Raw genomic sequence first — 23,817 nt, 5'->3', positions numbered from 1 at the left:
TTCACTGATTGTTTATTCAGCTGTACTTGGTACACTTATGAGCCTGTAAGTGATAGTCTTAATCTTTGTTATTGTTTTTTTTTATTTCTCACACTTCTATTTGATTCTTTTTTAATAGTTTCTTTTTTTATTCTTAATAACCCATCTATTATTTCATGTTGTTCTCTTTTTTGTTAGAACATTTAATATATTAAATTTCGTACTCCAAACTCTCCTCACGGAATGATGATGATCCAATGCTTAATAACTGATGAAGCCTCTACATTAAACAGTCAGAACAGACACCCCAGGGACACCTGGGTGGCTCAGTTGGTTAAGGGTCCAACTCTTGATTTTGGCTCAGGTCATGATCTCATCATTCATGAGATCAAACCCCACATTAGGCTCTGTGCTGACAACATGGAACCTGCATGGGATCATCTCTCCCTCTTTCTCTACCTCTTTCTCTCTCTCAAAATAAATAAACATTTTTTTAAAAATAACAGAGAACACCCCAAAAAGAATAGATAACAAAAGTAAAAAACATGCCTACCAGGTGCCCATGCCTACCAGCTGATATCAGCCTTCAAAGAATCTACCTTGATTAGTCATGGTTCTGTAAATATCACTTTGTACATAGCGTTTTTAACAGAATTTATTGAGATATAAATTTATATAGCATCTAAATTATCCGGTGTGCAATTAAATCATGTTTTCCATCTTATGCTTTACTGATTTGTGCATATATATTATCTTTATTAAAAAAATAATTTACTTTTTTATGGGGCACCTGGGTGGCTCAGTTGGTTGAGCATTTGACTCTGGATTTTGGCTCAGGTCATGATCTCAGGGTCATGGGCTTGAGACCTGTGTCAGGCTCTGTGCTGGGCGTGGAGCCTGCTTAAGATTCTCTCTGTTTCTCCCTTTCCTCTGCTCACAGGTGCTCTCTTTCTCTGAAATAAAAAAAAAAAAACTTTTTAAAAAGAAATTTGTCTTCTAATCTTATATTATGCACAGTAACTTATGTACTCCCTCCATCTAGTAGATGTTCAATAAGCCCAGCTTCGGCGTATAAATGAGTAAATATGTTGATTCTTAAATATTCTTTTTTTAATATTCTTAATCCACTTGAGTATATATTTACATTTCAATTGCTGCAATATTCAGGGGTCTGAACACATGAAAACAGAACCAGATTTTAAAAGTATTCATTTTTAAAAATATAGTTCTACAAAGATTTGAATAAGTCTAGGATCAGGATATTACCATTCCAATAAAAATAAAATTTTCAAAAATAAACACATACACATATGTATATATAACATATATACATCTACACATAGTATATAGTAAACATATAAAGTATACTGCATTATTCAACTGAGAATTCAGCTAAGCTAGATATATGTTCTCTCTAGTCAATGTCTAAAATAGACTCTTTTAGACATTTTGATATATCACAAATCTCCTGGAAACATCAGTATTCCAACATAAACAATCTCAAGGATGTCATTTTGTTACCATGTCCAAACAACATTTCTTTAAAAATACCCCAAAAAGCCGCACTAAAATAGAAGATGGTATATTTTGTAGTTTAAACATTTATTTTCTTTTTTAAACAATTTTCTAAGGTAATTGTAAGACTCTTTGGTATATACTCTTATAAATCTAGGACATATTCCTTAATCTCCATAACTCTATTCTTAACAGCCCTTCTAGTTATGACTCTGTCAAGCATACTTTATTCCACTGAGACTGAAATCCTTTACACAATCTGTGTTAAAAATATTCATATATCATCTAAAACACAGCTGCCTATATTTTGAGTCAGGAATGACAAAAATACTCCAGATGTAGCTTATATTTTTATCTTTACCAAGTTAAAGGAAAATAGGGTTAATCAAAGCAAGTCAATGTAGTTTGTCTTCTGTGTCACTAAATCTACAAGTCTTTCATGTTTCTCCTCTCAATATTTACTTCCTTCCACTACTCAGGTCTTTGATATTCTTCAATCTTTATCATTCCCCCTTTGCATACCTTGTAGGGGTATAATATCATTTAAATGTTAGAGAAAATTAATTTCAAAGACTATTGTTTCCACTTCGGTTATGTAGATATCCCTTAAGTCATACCTGGCCTAAATACCCTAAAGATGAAAGCTTTAATCCTTTTGGAATCATGTACAACAATAGTGTAGAGACTCTCATCAAAGAAAAATTCTTAGGAGAATGAGCTTTGGAACAGTTAGCCTTCAGCTCATTACTGAAAGCTGCCAAAGATGTGGAAAGAGCCCTGTTATTTTTCATGGCTTTTTCCAAGATCTGAAGCATGTCATTTCCTAATTCAACAAATATTGTGTCATTTAGAATGCCTCAGTGATTATGATAGACACGGTCTCTACTATTATTTGGTTTACAAGGATCGCAAGAAAATAGATGTTATACAAATAAACAAACGTGCAAGATAATTACTAATGTGTATTATATTGACTGACACTCCTTAGTTCCCACCCCAATATTAATGTAATAAATTTCCTTTGTTAAGGACCCAGGGAAAAGCATGGCTGCTTTACAGAAAACAGTTAAGAAAGTCCTTTCTATGAGGTTGACATTGTCAACGAGCCTGCGTAATGAAAGAGAACTCTGTAGTCCAAGAGAGAAGAGTCTTCCTTTCAGAAGTTCTGTCTTCAGGGACAGCAAAAATAAAGGCTTTTAAAGAGAATAAACTCAATATATTAGAGAAACAATAAATAGGCCAGTGTAGCTCAAGCATAATGAACCCTGGGCAGGATATGATGATGTATGTACAGAAAGCAAAGCAAGGAAGAAGATCTTCTATGGTTTTATACACAAGATAAGGACTCGGAATTTTTTTTTCTAAGTAGGAGGATGATAATTATTGGAATGTTTTAATTAGGGAAATAACATAATTTCATTTACATTTTAAAATATCATTCAGTTTATGTCACTGAAAATGTATTGCAGATAGGGGAAATGGAAACAAGAAGATCAGTTGGAAGGAGATTATATCCAGGTCAGAGATGATGGCTTGACCTACAAGTGAAGATGAAAGAAGGAAGAGGTATGAGATGTATTTAAGGTCTGTCATAAGATGGATTTGATACCTTTGGAGTCAAATATATCTTGGCTTGAATATTTCCCTAAAATTGACTAGGTGTGGGGCTTTGATCTAGTTATTTAATTTTCTAACATTCTGTCCTGGCAACAAAGTAGTCATAAGCAGGATCAATATATGATAGATTGCAAATATGATGACAAACTCTTCTCATCCCTGCACCTATGCTCTGGTGGTGTGATTTTGCAGATCTTCCTTTTAAGAAATGGAGCCTATTAATTTGTTCCTTGATTCTGGGTTGGCTTATACCACTTTTTATTGGCCAGTGGAACATTAGCAGTATGATGCAAGCAGAGACTAAAAAAAATTATTGCACAATGAGGTTTCCTGTCTACTTGTGCTCTTTGAATTCCCGCCAGCACCACCATGTGACAAAGCCCTGGATGTCTGCTGTTTGATAGCCTACATGTGGCCCAGTCACTTCTGTCATCACCCACTATTGCCAGCCAATCCAAGCAGCAGAGCCTTCCAACTGACTGGCAGGTGACTGTATTCACGTAAGTGATCTTCGATGAACCAATAGAACAACCCATCCGAGACCACTTCAAATTGTGAAGAACATGAGCTAAATAAATGGCTGTTTCAAGACACTAGGTTTTGGGGTTGTTACAAAGCAATAGGTAAGTGATACATAGAGTTAGTGGGAATTAAGGTTGGAGGTGATTAAACTCGCATTAGAGTTTGGGAATGGAAACACTGGAAGCATAAAATTCTCCATGATAATTTAAAATATGTATTAGAAGATGACTATGAATCATTTTATTTGTTTTGAAAGCTGAGGGAAATAGCTAATTGGGATTGTAAGAGAAAGAAATAAAGGGCATTCCTTTTTAAGAACACGAAGGAATCTATATATAATGCAAAGTATCTTGAAATATATATTAAGTTAACTGGAGTTCCTTAAAGCACAATTCCAGGCTCTATCTCACCCTTACTGAATTTGAAATTTTGCATTAGTGGAAAGTGTAGACACATACTGTAGAATGTCAACCTAGAAAACATACGAGAAGTTTTATTCACTGTGACTATATAAATTTATAATGAAACACTTTAGATTTTAATGTTTTATTCTTAAAGTTATAGGAATGAAAAAGTTTTGCCAGTTCTCCTTCCAACTGTAGAAGGAAAGATGGCATGAAAACTTTTATGGATTTCTCTGGAGATTTAACTTTTATTAAGTAAAATTCTATTTCTGGTAAAATAGAATCCAAATTCCATTGAACCAACTCCCAAAATACACTTTGCAATAGAAATATTATTTAATTAGATGTGTGTATGTGTTTAATTCCTAGACATTGGTATACATGCATCAGAAACAGAGAGAGTATTGTCTTGGGTTCTAGATTTAGATATTACTTATTGTTTTAACTTGATCAAATCATTTATCTGCTCTCTTTGTTTCCACCCTATAAAATAAGAATGTTGAATTAGGGTCTCTAAAGTACCTTTCCAAGATTCCATGATTAATGACACAGGTTCCTGTTTTTAATTCCATATAATCCAACATAAACTGACCATTTAATTAACAATACCACTATGCTCACATGAGTATTTTTTGTTTGCTTATGTAATTATGTACACATAAAGGGACTGATTCCTTAGGTCTCATTCTTCTTTGTGGCCATAAGCCGTGAATGATCCAAACATCAGTTTATGCCATCTATTCAGTATAAGCTTCTTCCCAATCAATATTATGTGGTCACTTGTCAGGAGAATGCAACCAAGAAGGATCACCACAGGTGCACCTTCAACCTTGTTATTGATTTGCTATCTTTGATTTATAAAGTATATCACGATTTCCAATTAATGTTATTCAGCTGTGTTTGATTGCTTCAGTGTTTAAAAGGTTTCGTTATTGATTTGTTTTAATGGCAAATCACATTCAGCATCCAATCTATGCTATGTAGTTTTTTAGAACATGTGAATATATTTCTTGCATTCAGTTTTCTTTCACTATTCTTATAATGGAACGAAAGGCTGCAAAACCATTTTCATTCATACATAACATTTTGATTATTGCATTGCTTGGTATGATTTGAAAAGGAAAAGATTAAATTACCCTGAAGGGAGGAGAATTATGAAATAATATCAAACAATTGAGGTAGGCTTCTTAAAGGATGTGTTTCAAAAAGTGATAATAGATTAGCCATGCACAGAGGGAAAATAGGAGACCAATTTCTGGATCCGATTTGAAGACTCAAAAGACTCTAATCAAGATAAAAGAATCACTTCAACACTCTAGCTCACAACGTGGAATTCTCTTTATTAATGTAACCTTTTGTTTAAGGCATTTTCTCAGACAAATTAAAATGCACCTTCCCATCCTGTAAATGATATCATATTAACTAATTCACACCTATTCTTTTAATAGCATGCATAAATTAAATTAAATTTCTAAGCTGAAAGCCCTGCATGATTTAATGGTTATCAAAATGGAGCAAATAAACTCTATGAATTAATGGCAATGTATACCTTCAGCTATTAGGAGTAGAAATTTGGGCTGGCAGGGTTAGGTATATTAAGAAGCCAAAATTAAAGTCAGTGCATCCAGGGACAGTAAAATGTGTGTGCACATGCCTTTCTTATGAATGTGGGTAAGTCTAAGAGTGGCAAAGTTCACTCTTGATTCTCCTTACGATGCATCCTCTGCTTCCCGTGCTTAGATCCCACACTCAGGATCTTACTCAGAAGCTAAGATACAGCTGTAGCAGCTGTTTTTAAGAAGTGCTAGAGAAGATTCAGATTTGCACCAGAGTTTGAGGATCACTAATTTCCAATAATTATCCCTAGAAGAAAGTGATCCATGAGAGGCCGGACTCTGAGATTCAGTAAAAATAGAGCTCTTTATTAACACAGCACCTTTCCATGATGTGTTTCAAAGGAGTAACTAGAGCAGTAAAAATTGACACCACAGCTCAAGGATGTAAATAAGGTCTTAAATTAATAATCAACATACAACCGGGGGGGGGGGGCAGGTAATGGATATAAAGCAAAATAGATACTGTTAAGAAGTAAATAATACAAATTAGAAAAAAAAAAGAGGATGGTTTGTTTTGTTTTGTTTTCTTAGTAAGCTTAAAAAAATCATAGAAGCCTGCAGATATGGGATACATTATTCAAGACTATCTCAGTTTACTTTTTTTCTAGTTGGGAAAATAGTCTTTAACATGACTGGGCAATTATAATTTACATGAAATAAATAAGTGTAATCTAATAATCTAATAATATAATCTAAATTCATCAATTGTTTCATTCATCAGTTCATCACTTTTTTGATGCCTCTGTTATTTTGTTTGTTTTACATATTAGTATATCTACAATGGAAATTCATCTAATATTAATTGTGCCCTTCTGTCTTATCATTGTTATCAGGCAAGTAGTAGTTTTGTTGTAATTGCTAAAAATTTTCCATTGATGCCTTTGGGTAAGATCAAGAAAGCACTAGAAACAGTGAGTCTAGAGTCTCAAATCGAATATATTAACTATTTTACAACAACTATTGCCACCTCAGGACCATAGGACATACTTCTGACTAACTTATTTAATTCTATTAGGATGTTTTTAACTATTACTTATGTGAAAATTGTTTAAAGCTGAGCCTTTCTGATAGCTCATTTCAATTAAAAACCTGGGTTCAAGTGGACCTAAAAGAAGTCTTCAGTCAGGTAACTTATTTTCTTTTATTTATCCTTTTTCAAGTTTTCAAGTGTTTAGAGAAATGTTAAGGCTGAGAACTTGCCTAATCATAAAAATCATTATAGAATATTTGATAAGAATATAGAATTTTAAGGCCTTTCCCTGGAAATTCTGTTACATATTTTGGGAGAAGTTGATTTTTTTTTCAGTATGCTCTGTAGGTAATTTTATAATTAGGCAACTCTGATTAGATTTGTGTATAAGTTTCCTAGTTGATGTGGAGATAGGTGGCAGAGAAGGTTTTGAAGGGGTAAGAAAGAAGAAATCTGTTTGTTTGGTAAAGATCTATATTGTTGTATCTACTGATATTGGATATTGAGTGTTGGGAGTGTGTGAAAACAGAAACTGCTGGGCAGGTAGAGGTGGTTATCAGTGATTCTATCCAGGTACAGAGTCTGATGGTACAGAGCAGCACGCTGTCTAGCCTCACTGGATAAAGGGTCCCATCTGTTCCAGCTTCAGAATGGTTGATCTCCACCCCTCCAAATCAGTGTGATACTGGATGACAGTAGGTATTCAGGTTAACTAAAGTGTTCGGGAGCCAGTGCAGCAAAGCAGATATTGCCTTTTATAATTTTTCATATGCACTAGAGAGCAGGTAAATTTATGACAAAGACTCTGTCACATTTACCACTAGGGATATATGAGGAACAAAATAAATAACAGTCGAGCCTCATTATTTGTGGATTCCGTATTTGCAAATTTGCCTACTTGGTAACATTCATTTGCAACCTCAAAACCAGTACTCAAGGCACTTTTGCAAGTCATTCCCAAGGCACATTGCAGACATTTGCAAGGTGGTGAAAGACTGAGTTGCCCAACGTGCCTATTCCTAGCTGAGGTTGAATGAGACAGTACTCTGCCTTCTTGTTTCAGCTCTCATACTACAAAAAGTGCCCTTTTCACAATCTATTTAGTGCCAAATGTTTGCATATTTGTGTTTTTTTGATTGGTCATTACATTGTTTATAATAGCCCTCAAGTATAGTACTGAAATGCTATGTAATGTTGATTAGTGCAAGAAAGCTGTGATATGCCTTACAAAGAAAATATATGTTAAATATGTTTTGTTCAGCCATGAGTTACAGCGATGTCACTTGTGAGTTCAATGTTAATGGGTCAACAGTACAGGCATGCCTTGGAGATATTGCAGTTTCAGTTCCAGACAACTGCAATAAAGCAAATATCATTATAAAGCCAAGCAAAATATTTTTTTTTTGCTTTCCCCATGCATATAAAAGTACACTAAACCATAGTCTAGTTTATAGTAGCTTTATGCCTTAAAAAACAATGTGCAAACTTTAATTAAAAAATATTTCATAGCTAAAATATGTTAACTATCACCTGAGCATTTAGTGAATCATAATCACTGGTTACAGATCACCATAACAAATATTAAAAAAACAAAAAAGTTTGAAATATGACAAATGTTACCAAAATGTGACACAGGAACTTGAAGTAAGCAAATTGCTATTGGAACTATGGTGGCAATAGACTTCTTTGACCTGGGGTTGCCATAAACCTTCAACTGATGGAAAACGTAATTCTGTGAAGTGCAATAAAGGGGAGCACAATAAAATGAGATATGCCTGTGTATGTCGAATAAAGTTCCTACAGGCAGAAATACACATAAAACAAGGTTATATGTTGATCAATTAAGAAAATATGACCAGGAATCTTGCAGGAATCTAACCTTCTGTTTCCCTTAGGAGCAATGGTGCAGTATTTGCTAATCCAGGGTTTGCCATGACTTTATAGAACAAAAATGAGAATCAGCTCTATCTGTGGAGTATTATTCTTTGCAATGATAAGAAAGGACAAGAAAAATAGATTCTGGCCTAAATAAAGCATGCTAAAACTTGGTTGTACAACTGTATTCTCCTCTACACATATACCCAACCCTCTATTAAGCAGAGTAGTTAAGTGTATGACCCAGTTTTTGAGGATAGTCTAGTACCAGAAATTCAGCTTTTCTTCCTCTGAGATGAAGATGAAAGCCAAAGGTCAGCCCTAAATTCTGGACTAACATGAAAGGTAGAGAATCCCACCATGCAGTAGTTTTAGCAAAACCTAAGAGTCAACTCTAGTGTGTTGAATCCAAAATGTAGGAAGTATGTCTTAACTTCCATTTCTCAAAAGAAGAGATGACAAAGTGATGAGGTCCTGCTATAAGTACACATTATGCTTGTATTGGTTCTATTGTTATGTAACAAATCACCCCCACCCCCCAATATAGCAACTTTTAACAAATACTTGTTATCTCATACAGTTTCTGAGTCTGGAATTCTGGAACAGACTGAGTGGATGGTTCTGGCTCAGGTCCTCTCATAACGTTATGTAGACCAAGACTTCAGTCATCTCAAGACTCAACCAAGGCTGAAGAATCAGCATCTAAGTTCACTCAAGTTCTTATTGGTAAGCTTCCATTCTCTTCTGGTTATTGGCCCAAAGGCACCATCCTTCATCACATAGTCCTTTACACAGGGTGTCTGAGTGTTCTTATAACATGGCAGCTCACCTCCCTGAGAGCAAGTGACTACACTCAAACACACACATGCACGCACATGCACATACACAAAACCAAGATAGAATCAGTAGTCTTTAGAAGCCAAACTTGGCAATGATATACCCTTCACTTCTGCTACATTCTGTTGATCACACAAACTCTGGTACAATCTGGGAGAAAATTACACAATGGTAAGGATACCAGGAGTGGGGATGAATGGGTAATATCTTTGAGGCTGGCTACTACAATGCAGTAAGTGAAAGTTTCACTAAGATCAGATCTAAATCTGAAGGAGGAGAGGGAAACTACCAGTGGAAAAATGTAGTAACAAATAAAGAGGAGAGGGTAACATCAGACACACAGCGTAGAAATAGGGCAGAAGAGGACCTCTGTTGACAAATTTTTCAGTCAGTGACCTGTTGAGCCTGAGGAAATTAATTGCATATAAGTGGAGGTTGAAATGGGAGGAAGACAGAAAGAGTGAAGAAAAACAGATAACATTGGTACTTGACTTAGGGAAAATCTGATTCATGGAGAATCACTTGACTTTACCAAGCCCAATTTAAAAAAAAAAAAACTCATAAAAAACAGAGGTTGTTTTTTAAGTCAGTGAGTAAATGCATTAAAATTCTAAGTGACTGAAATCAGTGATAAAAGACTTTTAGTCAAGCACATCTACTTTTATTTAAAAAAATACCATATAATCACCATATTTACCCAAACTAGTTACCCAACTCTTGGATGAAGAAGTATCTTATCTAATTCCTGGACTCTTACAATGGTCTGAACAGACATTTGATATTGTTCTTTGTGCTTGGAGAGGAGGTCTAAAGATGTCTTTTACTTTGACAGAGAATGCTGGGCAATATTTGACTCTCACTTCCTTTCCTGAAATTCCCTGCCTCTCTCTTTTATACCAGAGATGCCTTCCAATTACGTTTTCCATTCTCATTTGGGACTTTGAAGAGGTACTTTCTAAATTCTCTTACAGAGCGACTACGCAATAACCAGATAAGGAAAATGTAGCTCATAAAGACATAGAAAATACCCAATGCTTAATTCCACTGTTTCATAAGTCATGACTTAGATGAGTTCTGTGGGGTAATAGCCTTGCTCTGCCATGGTTTCCTTGGTTGTTTTCCAAATGCATGTTCATAAGAAAGCACTGCAGCTAGCAAATGGCAGAGAAGCCTCTAGTCTGATTCTGCAAGATTGTCTACTGTTGAAAAGTTACTAGATGACAAGCTTTATGTTAAATGATAGGTAAATATTCACATGCATGACAACACTACTAAGGAAGTATATATAACTGGTATAATGTATTTTATACCATGGGCATGTATTTACAGCCTTGGCCTGAAACATTGTTTGAAATGTCTCTATAATGTCATCTAGAACATGGTGATCCTTGACTCTGCTGTCACTCGGTATAGTTGTATGCTTAGAAGGAAGTCAGGATTTCTATCTCACTCTCATCCCACGCATGATGGGAAGCTTTTGGAGGTCAGAAACGTCAACTTTGCTCTCTCTTTCATAGCAGACTAGTGTGTATAGTAGGTGATCCACAAATATTGAGTAATTGCCGCAAAGCTTCTCTTCCCTGTCATAACACTAATTGCATCCAGTGGGTGTTCAATTCAAATCAATTTGATTCAACAAACATGTATCGACAACTCCTCATTCTGCTGACACGAAACCAGTTATAATGTGTGCTTTCTGCCCCCAGGCAAATTCTAAAATATTTCCCCAAATTGAAAGTCAAACAGTATCAGATCCCTTTGCCAGTGATCAGCAGGAGCCAAGTTAGAATTAGCATCAACAATGACAGCAGCCCTGACAGGGAAGAAAACACTGCTTTATCTGAGCTGAGGTTTCCACCTCTGGCATTCTGTCACCTCACTACTTGTCCAGGCAGACACAAGTAAGCCAAGGCATTAGATTGGCTAAAACTGCAGCTTCTGGTGGGAGTCTGGTAAAATGTCACCACTGTACGTAAGTGGATACCGCTTACCTGGGGAGATCTCTGATAATTTACTATTTTTACTAGGTTTGTCTTTAGTGATTTGTACTCTGGGACTGGACTTATGTACACAAATAAATACATTGATAACCAGAAATAATGATTCTGAAAGTCTAACCACTGGTTATTCAGATGATGCTACCTTTTGAAAATTCTTCTTCTGAAATTACTTTCAGAACCAGTTGAAGAACCCCAAAGAAAGAAAGTACACCAAGCACATCCTTTTCCTTGCTCAAGTATCACAGTTAACTTCATTTTGCATAATGAATATTGCCATGCATGATTCTCAAAATCTTACTCAACCTCCGCAGCTAATAAAGGAAATTTGGAAATTAAAAAAAAAAAAACAATAACAACAGCAAAACTGTTTTTTCAAAAGATGTAGATTTGGGACATGTCATTGAGTGGCTTTAGAGAACGGACATCTATTAACTACTTGACCCTCATAAATATAGCTGGTGCCACCACGGGAGACAGAAGTGGTCAGAATTTATTTAGGCACTATATAGATTTTTTTTTAAAGCATAGAATTGAGAGAAAAACTAGAGAAAATGAAAATTTAGTCAGTTTAGTACACGCCAGTAAATACAAAAAGCTATAAATTAATGATTCTTTGTTTTTAAATATTTATTTTTGAGAGAGAGAGACAGATTGTGATTATCCATCAGAAGGACAGAGAGAGAGGGAGAGACAGAATCCCAAGCAGGCTCAGCATGAGCCGTGAGATCATGACCTGAGCTGAAATCAAGAGTTGGATGATTAACTGACTGAGTCACCAGGCACTCCTGTAAACTGATGATTCTTAGGATCAATATGATTATATCTATTAAATCCTTGACTGGTTCAGGATCTTAAGAAAACATTCATTCTGCACTGGGGTTGGAGCAGGGCAGAAACAGAGATAACTTCTCAGGGATTCAAGAAAAGATGACCCTGCACAGGTGATTCATTAGATGTGTACAAGGCTATGGGGAGAAACGTGGGACCACTGATGAGCAGATTAAGGTCAAAGTGAAGCAGGGCCACTCTGCAATGGTGACTAACAAGTGTCATCGCAGAACAGATGGGATGAATTGTAGGAAGGCACCCAGAACAAATACTTTTGGCCCTGTTCTCTCCTTCTGTGTCTGTAACCGGTGTGACCACACCCCCTATTTACACCACTGCTTGAAGCTGGTATTTCCTTTCCGTTCCCAGCATCATGGCCCGTCACATCCAAGCTGGATAACTGTAATCTCCTTTCCCCTCGACTTCCTAGTGTGAGCAGATGCTGTGATACCTCAAATTGTTATCTGTTACAATAAGAAAAAAATATAGTTTAGAAAATACCCTTTGCTAAGGGAAAATAAATTCCAAGTCCTTTTCTTTACCAACTGAAGAGCCCTATGAAAGCTGGGTCCATTAGCAAATCCTCCTTGAGAAGATCTCTGATAATCTAAAACCTCATGTAGGAATACCTGGCAAATAATCTTAATGATGGAAAGAAGAAAATACATATAGTTTATATAGAAGTGTTCAAATAGACACTCAATTTAGGAGGGGAATAGAAAGAAGTAATATTCAGAAAATGTTGAGGTTCTACCATTTGCATAGAGAAACATCAATATGAAATATTCCTGCCATCAAGAAGTATTCACTTTAGTTGAAAAAAAATTTTTAAATATTAAGTGTAGCACATTATTTCAGCTAATAGATAATGATAATTTTACCAGGAAAAATCTGGAAAGTAGATTTTGACTTCTTCAGTTACCAAAGGACAAGGTGCTTTTAAAATAAGACAATAGCAACCAAACTATCCGAGTGCTATGTGGATCTATTTTTGAAGAAATATCTCTCAGTCACCTTGTATATGTTTACCATGACCCGGAACAGTCTGACCTGGCTCTGATTTAAGACTTAGATGTGTGGAAGAGACAAGAAAGTAAATAGATAGTAACTTAGAAACAAATGAATGAATTAGAAAAAAGAATTAACTTCAGCCAAAGTGCCACATGGTCAAGCAAGTTTCCACAATGCAACATACATTATTCCTCCATTCTTTTGGTAATATAATTCACATAGCAAATTAAAATCTCACGAAATCTTAGTTTGAAAAGCCAAATACGCTTTTTGGATCCAACATACTTTTCAAACAGAGCAGAATCATTTTTCTTTTTTTCTATTTATAACCAATGAAATTAATTTATGCACAGCATACGTTTTATGTACGATATTCCTGTAGTTGTTAAGAGCAAAGGTTTCCTGTCAGTCAGCACAGGGTTGAATTCCCAGACCTGCTGCTTATTAGCAGTTTGACCTGAGAAAGTTTCAAAGACTCACACCTTTGTTCCTTTCCTTTCAAAGGGTAATAGTAGCATCCATTTGGGTTGAGAAGGGGTGCTGCGCTCAGTTCCTGTTACAGTGAAAACTGATTATTATATTAATAACACATGAAGCACTTAATATTATGTTAATTAAAAAGTGTATAAAAGTCTTGGAGAAGCGTGGCTCCCTGGAGATCACCCTACTTGTACACCTGCATGGAGCAGTGATGAGGAAATCTAGACAGTCTGCCCAAGACATTGAGAAATAGGCGCTTGGCTGCTCTAGTCTGTCTCCTAGAACTCCCAGTACTCCCACCCTCAGATTTTCACATTTCCTCCTGGGCTCCCTGAGCTCCTCCAGGGGATCTACACTGACCCCTGGCCTCAGCTCTGCACTTCTGCTCACGTTTCTACTACGCAGGAGCCGCTGTTTTCGCAATACTGAAGGCAAAAGCAATGAAGGACTGAACTATTTTACTTTAAATACTCCCAATCACACAAGGTCTGTCCTCTCTGGGGAATAGTGCAGAGAGTCCCACACTAGACCCAGGACCCTCCGGCATCCACGCAGCCCTTGTGCTGTCGCTCTTGAATCTTGGGAAAGCTAGTTAGTGTACGTGAGCTGTAGATTTCTCCCCTGTAATACAGGCCTATGTATGTTCAGCTTTCAAATTCATAACAAACTCCCCTCTGCTTCTCTTATTAGGAAAATAGCTGATTTTCCGTAAAACCTTGTGCCCCGGGGGCACCTGTTTGAGCATCCAACTCTTGACTTCTTGACTTGGGATTTTCGATCTGGCTCTCTCTCTGCCCCTCCCCTGCTCATGGGCTCTCTCTCTCTCTCTCTCTCTCTCAAGAAATAAACTTAGAAAGAATCTTGTTCTCCAGTTACTCGTCAAAGATTCCACGTCGAAAAACTCTATATTTAGAATATAGAATTAATTATCTTTTAATCATAATTTTAAAAAATGTATACAGCTGGTTTATATGATTATGGTATGTATTTGTGGACACCAAGGACTACCTTGTCCTTTTTGAGACCTTAAGCTTATGAAAAGCAGGGTGAATGATTGCTTTTCTTTAAATCTCATAGGACCTGAACAAGCGTTCTACATTTTGGGGAGTCTAGATAAAGGAATGGGAAAATTAGCAAAATAGTGACTATCAAGTAGAGTTTTTAAAATTCAAAACATTTTTGGCTACTTTTTTTTTTTTAATCTTGCCATAAAGCTCTTAAAGCTCTTAAAGAAGATTCAAAATTGTAGGGGTGCCTGGGTGGCTCAGTCGGTTGAGCGTGGGACTTCAGCTCAGGTCATCATCTGGCTTCTGTGAGTTCAAGCCCTGCGTCGGGCTCTGTGCTGACAGCCTGGAGCTTGGAGCCTGGAGCCTGCTTTGGATTCTGTGTCTGCCTCTCTCTGCCCCTCCCCAGCTCATTCTCTCTCTCTCTCTCTCTCTCTCTCTCTCTCTCTCTCTCTCTGTCAAAAATAAATAAACATTAAAAAAAAAGAAGATTCAAAATTGTAATTCAAAATTTCCCATGGTAAAAGGTACTAAATACAACAGATAATCTATATATTATTACTTTTAGAATATATTTTAGAATACATTTAAAATATGTTTTGAAATATAGTCTAGCTTCAGGCTACCTGAAAAATAATCTTGTCTCTGTCACCGCCCATTATGACAAATACAATTTCACTTCTAATTGTGAATTAAAATAATTCCTTTTCAGTAAAATAATTACTTCTTTAATTCTTAGATGGATAAAATTCAGGGAATACTTGATTAAAGACATTTGAAGGTGCTAAAAAAATGTAAGGATAACAATAATCACAGCAGAAGCACTTGGATGCCGGTGTTAGCAGTGTGTTTAGTCAGTATATACACATGCTACAAGTTGTTGATGTTTATAGTAACATTCAGAACAACATTAATTACCTTTCTGAATTTCTCCTCCATAAAGAAATTGTTGTGTTATCATAAAATGAAGATGTGTTATAGTAACAAAAGTATCACAATGTAACCCCTACTCAGACAAGTGTTTAACTTGGAGTTTAACCAAATAACTCTATCCCCTAAGAGAAGGGAGATATTCAGAGAAGCAAACCAAACTGATTCTTCTACAGATTAAACCCAGAGAGGCTGCCCAAGATCCCTGGTAACCAGTGAATTTGAAGCGGGAATCTGTCTCTTAGCTTCCTAATTTATATACTATATTTTCCTGCATCCTATTATTTACAGTGCTTTGCAATCCAAACTTTCTACCTGTAGATATAACTGTTCGATTCGTAAAATAATATTTTAGATCAGTTCCCCATGCTCTGAGTTTCCACTAACATAACTGTTAAAAAGTAACATATTTCTCTGTTAGCATTCCCCATTGGTAGAACTCATAATACTTTCCATTTAAATACAAACCTTGTAATAGCCAACATATTTATTATAGAAAAACCACTTTCTATTCCACTCTGATATTATATTTATACATTGACGTTTTTTCTCTTCAGGCAAAAAGAGTTAAGAATTCTGAAAGAGAGAATGCAATTTAAAGACCATTTAAAGTGATTTAACTATTTTTAATGTTCAGTTTAAAGATGAAGGAGAAAAACTCATTCCCCAAAACTAGTATTTTAATTAGGGCAAATTGAGAATTTTGTTCTAGCTATTAGGAGAGAAGTTCCTCTAAATTGGCAGTAATGTTTAAAAACTTTGTTTGCAAAACACAATATGTCACTGTATAATAGTCTAGAACATGGGCTAAACTCACTAAAATGGCATGTGTCTCTCCCTCCCTCCTTCTCTCTCCTCTGTGTGTGTCTCTCTCCTCTCTGTCTCTCTCCTCTCTGTCTTTCTCCATCTGTCCCTTTTTAATGGCCACTCATCAGCTGTTGGGAGCTGATCATGTACAAGGTGTGCATGAAATGATGTTCTTTGGTTTTGCAATGAAATGAATTCCCTCGGTGACTTTCAACAGTCTACTGTCGACTGGCAGCTTGCCATCTGGAAAAACTGACACTTGGCTCCCCTGGGCCCACTGAACAGCATTGCCGCAAGATAGCATTAGTAGCTGAAGAAAATGGAAATGGGAAGCAAAGACTACTTGACACAAATAAAATGGCACAGCCCGTCTGCTTTTAAAGTGGCAGGGGAAAACAAAACCAAAAACAAAAACCAGGACAATTGGCCTTTCAAAAGAGTTCTGTTTAACATCTTTTCTCAAACAAATAAAATAAAATAAAACAATAAGACACTTTAGAATTCAAGAGTGAAACTATTTACTTTTCATTAACTTGCTTAGAGGAACAGAATAGCTTATTAATGAGGACTAATCAGAGCTGACAGTGTAGTTACAGGACAGTTCATTTTTACCGTAAAAAGGCAAAAGATAAGCACTTAAATTTGGATTCATTGATTGATCAACTTTATACGGTTTTTTTTTTATCTTTTATACTTCCAAACAAGTTTTACTTTTTTTTTTTTTTAATTTTGCAATGTTATTTATTTTTGAGAGAGAGACAGCACGAACAGGGGAGGGCCAGAGAGAGAGAGGGAGACACAGAATCTGAAACAGGCTCCAGGCTCTAAGCTGTCAGCACAGAGCCCAATGTGGGGTTCAAACCCATGAACCATGAAATCATGACCTGAGCTGAAGTCAGATGTTCAACCGACTGAGCCACCCAGGCGCTCCAAGTTTTATTTTTTAATGAACTGTTTCCTCAAAGTTAAAAACATAACATTTAAATATTCCTTTAAAAAAATCTTTTTGAAATAGCAGTTTGCTTATGTTTAAAATATGAAACTTACCTACTATTTGCTTAAACAAACAAACAAACAAAAAACCCTATTTGACAATCAGATTAAAAGTTCTACAAAGTACTGTAATGTTTTCATCGCCTAATTAATGTCATCCAAATTTGCTTATTTCCTGGATTTTGCAAAATCATTTTCATGGATAACTATTGTTTACACTGTTAAAAGCAACAAAACTATCAATTTTCCTTTGATTCACTACAAAAAAGGCAGAGATACTATAATATATGACATACTATATTAGATCTAGATATAGAGTCGGTACTTTACCTTGGGGCTCCAATGTTAAAAGCATGTTGTTGTTTTATAATTCTTTAAAGTTTACAAACCATTTAATGATATCTGGTTCTTATTAAGGACTTGCGATATTCTAAATGCTTAAAACTGACCAAGTTAACTTCCCTCTCGATCCTATGAAATTGAAAATAGTAAGTGTGTAAGCTAAGCAAGTCTCCTAGGATACTTATAGAATAAGCAGAAACAGGGATTCAAGTCAGATAGTTTGCCCCTGACACACATGTTCTCTATCCCAGCTACCTCCTGCCTATATAAAATATATATAATTGAATGCCTGCTGTACACTTTCCCATGAACTCCTTCTCCCTGGTTATTACTAGAAGAGTAAAGAAGAAAAGATCAAATTAACAGCTATAAATACAATAGCACCCTAATCTCCAATCTTCATCTTTAAACCATTTATAATGGTAACGTTGTGTAGCAAATGAGGAGCACTCCTTGTTCCAAATAACATCACTGCAATTATAACTCATTAGAAAATAACATAAATAATGGGCACATTCAGAAATACAAGGAACTCTAGTATTTCTTCCTTTCTGTAGAATTCCTTTATTCTCCAACCTCTATAGGAGTTATGTGTCATATTTTAAAGAATATATATATATATAGTCTATATTATTTCCAAGTCCCACAGAGGATCTGGTGTTGCTAAGTAAAGATTAACTGATGAAGTATGATATCTCTCAAGTTCGAATTCAGTGGTCTGTAGCCTTGGGTGCATTAACATGACCTAGGGAGCTTTTAGAATCCCAAGACTTGGGCCACACCCCCATTTCAATTATAAAGGAATCTTTGGGGATGGAGCATATTGTTTTTAACTTGGATTAGAACCTTCTATTTTTTTAATTTTATTTTTTATTTTTAAAAAATTTACATACAAATTAGTTAGCATATAGCGCAACAATGATTTCCAGAGTAGATTTCTTAGTGCCCCTTACCCATTTAGCCCATCCCCCCTCCACAACCCCTCCAGTAACCCTCAGTTTCTTCTCCATATTTATGAGTCCCTTCTGTTTTGTCCCCCTCCCTGTTTTTATGTTATTTTTGCTTCCCTTCCCTTATGTTCATCTGTTTTGTCTCTTAAGGTCCTCATATCAGTGAAGTCATATGATTTTTGTCTTTCTCTGACTGACTAGTTTCACTTAGCATAATAGCTTCCAGTTCCATCCACGTAGTTGCAAATGGCAAGATTTCATTCTTTTTGATTGCCAAGTAATACTCCATTGTATATATATACCACATCTTCTTTATCTATTCATCCATCGATGGACATTTGGGTTCTTTCCAGACTTTGGCTATTGTTGATAGTGCTGCTATAAACATGGGGGTGCATGTGTCCCTTTAAAACAGCACACCTGTATCTCGTAGATAAATGCCTAGTAGTGCAATTGCTGGGTCCTACGGTAGTTCTATTTTCAGTTTTTTGAGGAACCTCCATACTGTTTTCCAGAGTGGCTGCACCAACTTGCATTCTCATAAGCATATATTTTTTAAACCTTCCCAGGTTGATTCCCAGTGTGCAGTCAAGATTGAGAGCAATTATCTAATTTCACTTAGTTTTGCTCACTACGTCTCCCCAGTACTGTCTTAATTAGGCAATTACTTTCAGGTTCTTGTCTTCAGACAAAAGAAGCAAATAAGCAATGAGCCCCCTGGCAGGTAGTAGAGGTGTTAGTACTTGGAAAAGTAAGATGTTTGCTGAAGTGACTGGTTTAGCTGCTCAAATTAGGATTCTAGATACACTGGATTTTTTTTTTTTTTTTTAGCATTTTGTAAGTATCAAACATAGCTTCATGAGAAATTTCAGATTGATTCTAAGTACTTCTTTTGTAATAGAGCTGTGCAATGTGGAAATGTGTGTAACCATGCATATATATGTTATATATTTTTAACATGAATTTTATATACAAGTCAGTAAGTATATTTTTAAGTGCATAATTTCAAGCTTCTAGAAAGTCAAAAAAACCACCTTTGAGCACTTTTTTGTAGCTAGGAATAATCCCTGAAACATAACCTCTTACCTTTAGATTAACTCAATTTAGAACAATTTTTTTAAGTTTATTTATTTATTTTGAGAGACGGAGAGAGTGTGTAAGTGGGGAGTGGGGCAGAGAGAGACGGGGCAGAGGATTTGAAGCAAGCTCTGTGCTGACAGCAGCGAGCCCATTACAGGGCTTAAACTCTCAAACCATGAGATCATGACCTGAGCCGAAGTTGGATGCTTAAGTGACTGAACCACCCAGGCACCCTAGAACAATCTTTCTTTTTAAGAAAGGGCCTAAAGTTTGAGAGGAGAACACTAAGAGAGAGCAAAGGAAGAGAGGAATTTGGAATATGTTAGAATAAAACCAATATAAAACCACATACCTGCTTCCTTACATATTTTATCATATTACCTCTGTCCTGAGATCACCATTATTGCTCATTTTCTGTTCATTTTCAGAAATGGGTCAAATAAGGAGTAGGAGTAGGAAATAGTTACTAGAACTTTGATTCAGTGACAAGTCTAAGACAAGAAATCCCTTGTTTTTAGCCTTACGAGTTGCTGTTAGGACTAGAGTATAAGAAAGCAGGATATTGGAGGCTAGTGTATTTTTTGTCGTCATGAACATTTAAATCTCAGATGGTTCCTGAGAGTTCTTCCTGTCTAGTCTAGACTCATGGTTAAGTGGCTTTCCCCAGTTCACCTATCCTGACCTCATCTTGGTTCATTTTTGGCCTTCTGTGGGCAGTGGTCATCCGTCACCAACAGAAGGGATCCTCAAGCCTGGCTATGACACAGGCTACAAAGAGATGGGTCGTGTGGATGTGATCCAACAGACATCCATCCAGACCTGTTCCATTTATGCTCCTACTTCTGGCTCTAACAGCTTACCCTAGTAGAGTGGTATAAATGCTCATGCCTAGAATAGAAATCACACACTTGAATATAACCAGGTTTCCTTTTCCCTGGGGATAGAATAAGCCTGAGCTTCCCCAGAGTTTTGAGTGTGCTGCTGATAGTCTCTACCTTAGCTGTTGGGTGATTTCCTTTGCTGATATATATTGGCAATAAAGAGAGGAAAATAACCCAAATTAGTCAGATATACCTTTATTTAAGGCGAATAAGAGAAACAGAAAACATTTAAGCAAGGTAGGTCCTATATTTCCTCCCTGAGCAATTCATTATGAACTTTTATTCTTTTAACATAGTTTCTAGCTTCAATCGATTTTAACTCAGAAGTGTAAATTGAAAGATACAGTGTGCTACAAGACAAGTATGAATAACACTACTACTTCTTTTTTAAAACCTGCCCTTGAGGAGCTTCCAGTATAGTAATGCACAAATAATCGTATGCCATGGTATAATGGGAGATTGAAAACAGTTTAAAAGCAGTAAAATTTAAAGACAAGGACTATTAAATGAACTGTCTGCAAGCATCAGTGGATTTAAACATCATGCCTTGGCTAACCTCCTGAATTCTCAAAGGAACGCTGAGGAATGTAGGATCTAGGTAGGCTCTATTTTTCTCAGGCCCCAAACTCTTCATCTAACGTGAATAGAGAAAGCTTTCTCCATAAACGTTGAATGTGCTTTATAAGTTAAGTGGCAGACAATCTATGAGGTTGTCACTGGGAAGCCTAAGTTCTTTCTTGAAGCACATCATTTATTAATTTCCCACCAAGATGTCTGTCTTTCCTTCCTTATTACAAAATGATAGAGGCCAAATATTTCCTTCTTTATCAACAAATCAATAGGCATTAGTAGGATCACTGAAGGAAGAAGGCAGCTTAGTTTTTAGAGAATTTACTGAGAGAAAGCCCTAACTTCAGTAATGTTTTCAGTCACTAGCAACATTCAAGGTTTGCTTAAATTTTGGAGGTAGAGAGATGTATTTTTTTGGAACTTGAATTTAGAATTAACTCATGACTTACCAAAATGTACTTAGATGTCTTTTAGTTGAAGGAAAATGTGTTAGATAAAAACAAACAACAAAATAAGCCTAGCTTATATGAAGAGTCTGACTGTCAGTTCTTTAAGTCCCTGGTTAGGTATGTTGAGATTACATTCAGAAATAAATAATTTGTAAGATAAAAAAAGAAAGATTGGAGAATGATTAACACTGATGGAACAGATTCTAGTTCCAACGTGAAAGTCATCTCACCTGAAGAGAAGGTAGGCAAGTGGGAGGAGCCCAATGTAGCAGCAACTGAAAACTGTCCCTACATTAACATTAAAGGCTCAGATAGAGAAGGATGACACAAAATATTCTATGAAGTTATCAAGGCTGCATTAATTTCTATCCTCATAAACTTATTCCCCTGGGAAATACATCTGTCTCAAATATTAATGAGGAATTCACATAGTGTACGTTTGATAAAACGGACAGACCAGGATTGCTGGTGATAGTAATGGTACAGAAAGTGCTGTTTCATCATGAGAGAATGGACGTAATAGGTCTATGTGGCCCTGAAAGGCATCTGATGATTTGGGTGAGCCTCTACTGCACTGAACCACCATGCACACTTACAGATGCGGCAAATATGCTTGTGCGATATGCCTTACAGCATATCCTTGAATCCTTGAATCCTTGAACACAGGGTGGGTTCCGCTCCCAAATCAAAACTGTCCTAATAGTAATGGCTCAAGCTATATGCCTCAAGTAATGTAAGTCACTTAATATTTGCAACACAAGCAGCGAGGAGCCCTCTTACTCTTCTATCATCCCTTTGCGTTACCAGCAGCCTCAGTGGGCAGGCACAGTGCCATTTCAGCTGCAATCTCATGTCTGCCCCATTCTGCATCTGACATGTCTGAACCTCTCCATAATCTCAAGTAGCCAACCGCAGGACCTGTCACACAAGCTGCGAAACTGTGTCTATTTGAGTGAGTATCACAGTGGCCCATTTTTTTGTCCAGTGACAGACTTATGATGAATGTTTCTGAAATGACATTTTAGATGACAAGGGATGAAAGTCCCCAAGTCAGAGATCATAGTTCTTGGGGTCTCCAGAGCAGCGTTGTTGTCAGTAAAACTGGCTGTGTGCAAAGATGTTGCAACGTGGACAGTCCCCAAATCAATTTATCATCACAGGCCATGAAATGCACTTGTGGCAAAATCAATACCGACTTTCAGGCTCCCTGATAAAGAATCAGAGAGAATTTTATTTACTCTTTTACTTTGCAAATGCTACCTTTAAATCCAAAGAGGAAAACTATATGTTGGACTTTCCTATAAAGTTAAACAACAATAAAAATAGTGTCCAAATTCTATCAAGGAAGTAATCGAGGATGCTTTCAGGGCCTGGAAATTCCCCATTTCAGTCTGATGTTTTGACAGAGAAATAAAGATAGGTTTACAATGATATATAAAGCAATCCTGATGGGTTAAAAATTGTACCAAAATGGAAAAGTTCTGAAAAGTAACATTTATATAAAAATGAAAATATTTTTGTGTGTGTTATTTCACACTCATGAATTTCAAGTTTGTAACCACTGAAAAAGAGTTATTATATAAAGTCCAAGGAAAACATAGTGTGGGGAGTTCTGATTTCTGAGAGAAGCCTGTCATTATAATTGTTTGGTTAAATAATAACACAAATTAACACTATATGCTTTAGTCAGCATTTACTTTTCCAGGCACTGTGCTAAGAGCTGTATGTGGATTTATAAATTAATCTTTATAGTGACCAGTGAAGTAGACACTCTCAATATCTTCATTTTCAAAAAAAAAAAAAAAAAAAAAAAAAACAAAAGAAAAGAAAAGAAAAGAAAAGAAAAAGAAAGAAAGAAAAGAAAGAAAAAGTAATTGAAGGATAACAAAACTAAGTAACACATAGGATTTATTTATTTATTTATTTTTGTGGGGATTACAGAGGCAGATTTATTTTTTTTCTTTCTTTTTTTTTTTTATATGAACACATAGGATTTAAAGTTATAAAGTTATTAAGTGGTTGAGCTAAAGTGGGAACCCAGGAAAAGTCACTCCAAGGCAGATGCTATTAAACACTATGGAATACTCATGAAATGCGGATGGAAAGCCTTTCTTCTCCAAGATACTGTAAGGCTTTTATGTCTAAACTCAGTAATTT

The 23,817-nt window shown here is 36.0% G+C and overlaps 1 long non-coding RNA gene across 2 annotated transcripts in view; it reads left to right on the top strand.

Annotated features, from left to right (window-relative positions):
- Positions 1-2,973: 2,973 nt before the first annotated feature.
- Positions 2,974-23,817, top strand: part of LOC102900114 — a 97,292-nt gene continuing 76,448 nt past the window's right edge. The window contains exons 1-3 of one of the 2 annotated variants that reach the window (XR_006588196.1): positions 2,974-3,060; positions 3,474-3,611; positions 9,079-9,224. This is a non-coding gene — a long non-coding RNA (uncharacterized LOC102900114). The other variant, XR_006588197.1, reaches the window with a different exon arrangement.

Source organism: Felis catus, chromosome D3, assembly GCF_018350175.1.
Source record: "Felis catus isolate Fca126 chromosome D3, F.catus_Fca126_mat1.0, whole genome shotgun sequence".
Lineage (NCBI taxonomy): Eukaryota > Metazoa > Chordata > Mammalia > Carnivora > Felidae > Felis > Felis catus.
The sequence above is the reverse complement of the archived record's forward strand: the minus strand, read 5'-3'. Positions and strand labels throughout refer to the sequence as shown.